The sequence below is a fragment of the Spodoptera frugiperda genome, chromosome 7 (genome assembly GCF_023101765.2).
Source record: "Spodoptera frugiperda isolate SF20-4 chromosome 7, AGI-APGP_CSIRO_Sfru_2.0, whole genome shotgun sequence".
Classification (NCBI taxonomy): Eukaryota; Metazoa; Arthropoda; class Insecta; order Lepidoptera; family Noctuidae; genus Spodoptera; species Spodoptera frugiperda.
Genome location: NC_064218.1, coordinates 11,876,949 through 11,882,948, shown reverse-complemented (window position 1 = coordinate 11,882,948; position 6,000 = coordinate 11,876,949).

Sequence of the window (6,000 nt, the reverse complement as noted above, 5' to 3'; positions counted from 1 at the left end):
TACATACCTCTTTTGCTTGAAAGTCTTGTAATTTTTTTAGTAAAAAATATTTTAGCCATCTTGGACATGAATCTGAAAATCCTACGGAATAAATATTTATTAGTTTTATATAGGAATGATTTCATTACTTAGTTTAGGAAAAGTGTGTTCAAAAATTTCTAATTCATAATCCAAGGGAATTAAAAAGGGGATAAAACTTTATCAATTTAAAACCGATTGGACTGCGAGCAAAAGCTGGTAATTATATAAATCTATTTTTAACTAAAACTAACTAATTACAAGTGGTATGCACAAGGATCTAAGCTCTGTGTATCCTAGTGGGTCACGCAATGGAATCACTTAATAGCTACGCGTCGCATCAAGAGCAGTCTGTTAATAGCTCATAATGTGACCACTCACTGCCGTACTGGCTGTGTAGTGAAAGTTCAGCGATATGGGAGCGAAGCTATAATAATTATACTGACTTTTGACTGCTCGCGCAACATTTAGTGTATGCGATTCCCGCATGGAACAACTCTTTGTGTGATCCACAAATTGTTGTTTCGAGTCTGGGTGACATATTTATGTATGTAAATTTATATGTTTGTTTGTTATGCACCGCACCCAGGAAAAGTATTAATGTATGGCATTTTTTTTATTGTATACAAAATTATTATTAAGCATGATTAATCAATTTGATTATCGATTTTTCTCTATTTTATCTTCCTTTATCTCTATAATTATTGAAATATGATTATCTTATTGTTTTCATTGCGATAAAAATAGTATGCAATGCACACAATGGTTACTACCAAAAACAAGACATTTAGCCATCGCTAAAATAACAATTATCAAAAGAAAATTATTATAAGTTTCTTAATCATATTTGATACGTTTTAACACACTGCCAGTCACTAAACATAAAAATAAGATAAAAATTAGTAGCAAAAATATTCGCTACAAATATCTTACATCTTACACTACACCACCATCCTACCATTGCCACAAGTGATCGTGGAGGCCTTGTAGACTATTGCCGGAACACATCAACGTGCGATCATACTCGTAATAACACCGCCATTATGCGGATCCTTAGCCCAGGTACATTTATTTATAACTGTCAGTAGCCTCGGGGGTTTTGAATAAAAATATAAATAAATAAAAGGTTAAACTTGTTGGTAGGAAGGAATCACACGAGGTGTATCTTTCTTTTCTTTATGCTAAAAACCCGGTTATCTAATATATTGAAAGATAATTTGATTTCTGTTACTATAAAGCGAAAATTGAATGTCAAAAACTGGATTTTGTGTCGTATTCATACTACAACTGCCACTGAAAAAGTATACAAAGTCAAAATGTCAAAAAATATTTATTTCAAATATACCAGTAAGGCACTTTTGAACATCAAAGCAAATTATAGAGATAAAGCATTTAATTACACACTATTAACATAAATATGATTAATAACTAAATAACTTTTTAATTCTAACAAAAATGTTCAAATATTTTTATTATTAAATGCGAAAGTGTGTGTTTATCTTTTTTACATTGCAACATCAAATTGTTGGGTCTCACACATCACACATTACATCAATATTATAGCTTTTAAGTGGCCACTGTCGCGTTTAAGCTTTTATCACCACGTTTGCTCAATGCAGGTTGGCGATTTCAAACTTATAATTAAAAAATATATGCCCAGGTTTCCTTACGATGTTTTCCTTCACCGCTTGTCAGTGGTGTCTAAATAATCTTAGAAAGTACATATCACTCGAAAAGAGTCACATTGATACGTGCCGTTGGTAGGTTTTAAACCCGCACTCTCATGCATGAGAAGTGGACGTCTTAAACCTCACCTCCTTAGTTTTTCCTTGACTTTTTTCCAGATTAACTGCGGGCGAAAAGCTGTTCTTACTTACCAATAAAATATTTATCTTCTAGGCTTTATGTGCAGTTTATTCATAGCGCATAAGTACCTCTTGAAAAGCCTCTCCACCTAAAATGGTAACTAATAAAAGTTAAATGAAGTCATAATCTTTTCATAGAATCCACATCTTATTACAAGTGAAAATGACTTTACATTGTCATGCAAACTCGGTGAATAGAGGTATTGCAATATAAATATGGTGAATACTAACTCTTATTTATTTATGGGGGATAATAAAATTAAAGAGTTATAGGCATAATGGTAGACACGTTAATCGTCGTGTGTTGGACATCAATGGTCAGTTTGTTAGCCGGAGATTTCCATATTATAATGCAACGGTTTTCTGACGACATTCAAAGACTTTGTAAAAGTTTTTAGAATAAAGGCAGTAAGGTTGCTTTTCCACCAGGGATGTGCTATACTACGTTGCTGTGGATGCGTTTGCTATACACCAATTATATTCATTAGTACACATAGCTTAGCACTGTTGGAAACGGACTCAGTTAAGCTATGTTTTTTATTTGGTAAAATGCGTGCTATGGACGCATGCCATGGATGCGTGCTATGGACGCGTGCTATAGATTGTGCTATGGATGGCTTCCCTACTATCGACATATGACATACTCGAGGTGCGTAGTAAATAACTAACTAATAGCTATACACAATGAAAGTTCCATAGTACGTTTTAGGTGTTAATGGAAAATTCTGAAATTAAACAGTGGCATACGTAATTAAATCACTTAGGCACTATTTTTATATATTTTTTATATAAAAGCATCCTTCAAATACAACCTATTTACTAAAAATAATAATTGCAATCACTTAAGTTAGGTTACGTAATCAATAAATAACAAACTAGAGGCACATAGGTCGTGGGACGATCGATATTTCGAACGTAATTTGGTAATAGAATTGCATAAAATTTCATAATGATTGAACGAAGGAATCGAGAAGAAAAAAATGTAATAAGTTCGTGATACTGTAATTAACTAGTGGTTTAGGATGCAACGCGATTACTTTCGAAGTGCAATACTAGTCTAGTGCTAGAGTAGTCATTAAAATACGTGATGAAAAATTTACATGTACATAAGTGTAGGTACCTAATGTTGAGATTACGCCATGGTGCTATTACAAGTGAAGATGTGTGTGTATACAGCATTTTTTTTGTGTGGCGAAATTTTCTTACGACCATAAAAATGTTTTGCGTTAGATATCTTTCATCGGTCATAACTAGAGGTTTTTGTACTAGACGTCCTAAAAAAAATAAAAGTTCATAAAAATTTACTTAATGAATTTAAGTTTAGTCACAACTAAAAAAATTTTCCTGTATACTGCACGCCTATTCTTCATAATTAGGGTAGTACTAAAGTTTTCGCTGATTAAACGTCAGAAAACAAAAGAATGTTTTCTTACTACCTATTTTTGTACTATCTACTAACGTCTCAATAAGTTTATTTTATTCGTAAACCTCTGACAAATTTTAGCGAAAAAATCACAAACTATTTGAGTAGACCTTTACTGTCACTACCCATGTTGGCTGTTTAACCTTAAAATTAAGTAAATAGCCCCTTTACTTCACATAGATCAAAGTCTTAAGTATAATGTTCCAGCTGTAACATTAAGGGATCAAAAAAACTAAGTGACCAGTTCCAAATGATACCAATTTGATCTAAATTCAAGCTATTAGACTATAAATGGTGAGCGATGAGCAGTTGACTACAGAATGAACGTGTTATACTTAATTAAAGAATCTTATTATATGTTCTAACTTAACATACAATTATGGTTAATATTCCAAAAAGGAATATATTTTTTATTGGTATAAGCCGGTAAACGGATTAACTGATGGTAAGCAATCGCCGCCGTCCATCTACAACCATAACAGCAGAGGAATTACAAGCGCATTGCTGGCCTTTTGGAGATTAGGAATTTAAGGGTTGTTGGGGAACCGGAGATTGGGAAGATTTGGGAAGGAGGGTAATTGGGCCTCCGGTAACCTCACTCACACAACGCAAGCGTTGTTGCACGTCGGTTTTCCAACAAGAATCTGAGACTCTCTTGCATCCCCCAGGGCGGGAGATAAGTCATTCAATGATATCTACCCGTTAAAAAAGACACCACTGTTGTGTCTGTCATATAATTAGTTACTCCTTAGTTGGCTTTTACTTGTCATGTATGATTATTAATATTTCGAATTCCTTGTTCCTTCATAGCTTTAAATTACATGGTGCATATAATATAATTATGTTATTTACATTTACATGGAGAATCTTCAAGATGAGATACTTCCTTACTAGTGTTGATGCCATTAAAATTATTAATAGTTATTGGTAATAAACTTCCGTAAAGTTAAATACGTAATTACACTGTAAAGATAATTAGCAATATAATAAAAATACTTTGTATTCAAGGTTAAAGGCATCCTTATTCGATAAAGAAAGCTTCAATAATAATTTTGTATATACACAAATACACAAAACCATTCAATCGACTGTTATATGAGATTACTGGACGAATCAGGGACCACATATTTGGCAGAAAGATATTACGTATATTATTTATTACAAAAAAAAAAACATTCACCATTTTACAGCTTAAGTCATAACATTATACGTTTAATTGATATAAAATACTTCTTAATAAAATATTCTTCATTGAACACTTTATACTGTAATCTACAAACCGACAGTGAAAGTGAAGTGGGAGCCATCGCTTTTTTTCTCCTCCGCTAAAAATATCTTCTGATTTATTTCAATACAGTTCTTTTCATCTACAAGACACAAGTATTTCGGTATTTTCTTGGTTGTATCTATTGTTGCTCCTTTATAGGTCTTGCAGTGGTTTTGGGAGGATGATTCGGGCTTGGCAAATCCTCTTGTGTAAAAGAGACTCATAGTCCAGCAACGAACTGTCACGGTCTATCAATAATGATGAGTTCTATTTTGAAACACATCTGTATGAGCTAAAACTATTTCTTCCATTCATTTTGGAAATCAATGTGACCTCGAAACGCGTGTAGTGTTACAGATATAGTAAAATGGAATAGATACAAGGTTGCAAGTTCGCACCTGTGACCTCTGATCGCAAATGTAGGTGTACTGTACATCATACTTTGGATTCAATAACGTTTGGATAAGATATATCGAAATTATATCGGTAGATACTAAAATGTTATATAAAGTTCAGCTTATTTCTGTTCATTGTTGAATATAGACTTTTCTAATAAGTAGAATCGAGCCTGACATGGTAGACTATTCAGCTCTTTGTATCCACCCAATATCATTAGGTACTCAGAGTTCATAAAGTATTCCGGTGCTGCTAACTACCTAGCGGGTTACCGAGACTTCGCCTCGAAAAGCAGGAGCAGGAACGGGGTGGTTTTTGTCAGTAAGATTCTGAAACTCCTCTTACCTAGCCCAATACGGTATAAGAGATTGGATGATTTTCGCCCCTCAAAAAAAAGTAAATGAAGTATTAGTTTTATAACTACACAATAATGTACAAGTAACAGAAAGATAAAGAAATCAAGAGTCACACTTAACTAACTAAGAAGTTATGACTATTAACTTACATAGTAACTTTAATCATGATTTAAATAGAATTCATATCCAATGTAACACAATCTAAGCCACATACGAACCAGATTCGTAACATACGATCAAAGAAATTTATTGCCTTTCTGCACTTGTTGATTAAGGTCAATTCTCTTAGAGTAGTCATACTACAGGTACATGCAGAAGATCTACAGCATAATAATTATGAAACAAGTTTTTACTGAAAGAAGTATACATGCATACATACATCATACATCAACAGCCTGTGAGTGGCCACTACTGACCAAAGGCCTCTTCTTATATGGAGAAGGTTTTGAGCATTAATCACCACGCTTGCTCAAAGCGTTAACAATTTCAAACTTATAATTAGAAATTACAAGCTGAGGTCTTCTAACGATGTTTTCCTTCACCGTTTCTCAGTGGTGTCTAAAGAATCTTAGAAAGTATATATAACTTGTTGGTCGTATAATTATAATAATTGTATCAACTAAACCTTCTGTTTCTCTCCTACAATACTACACAAACAGATACATTACCAAACAC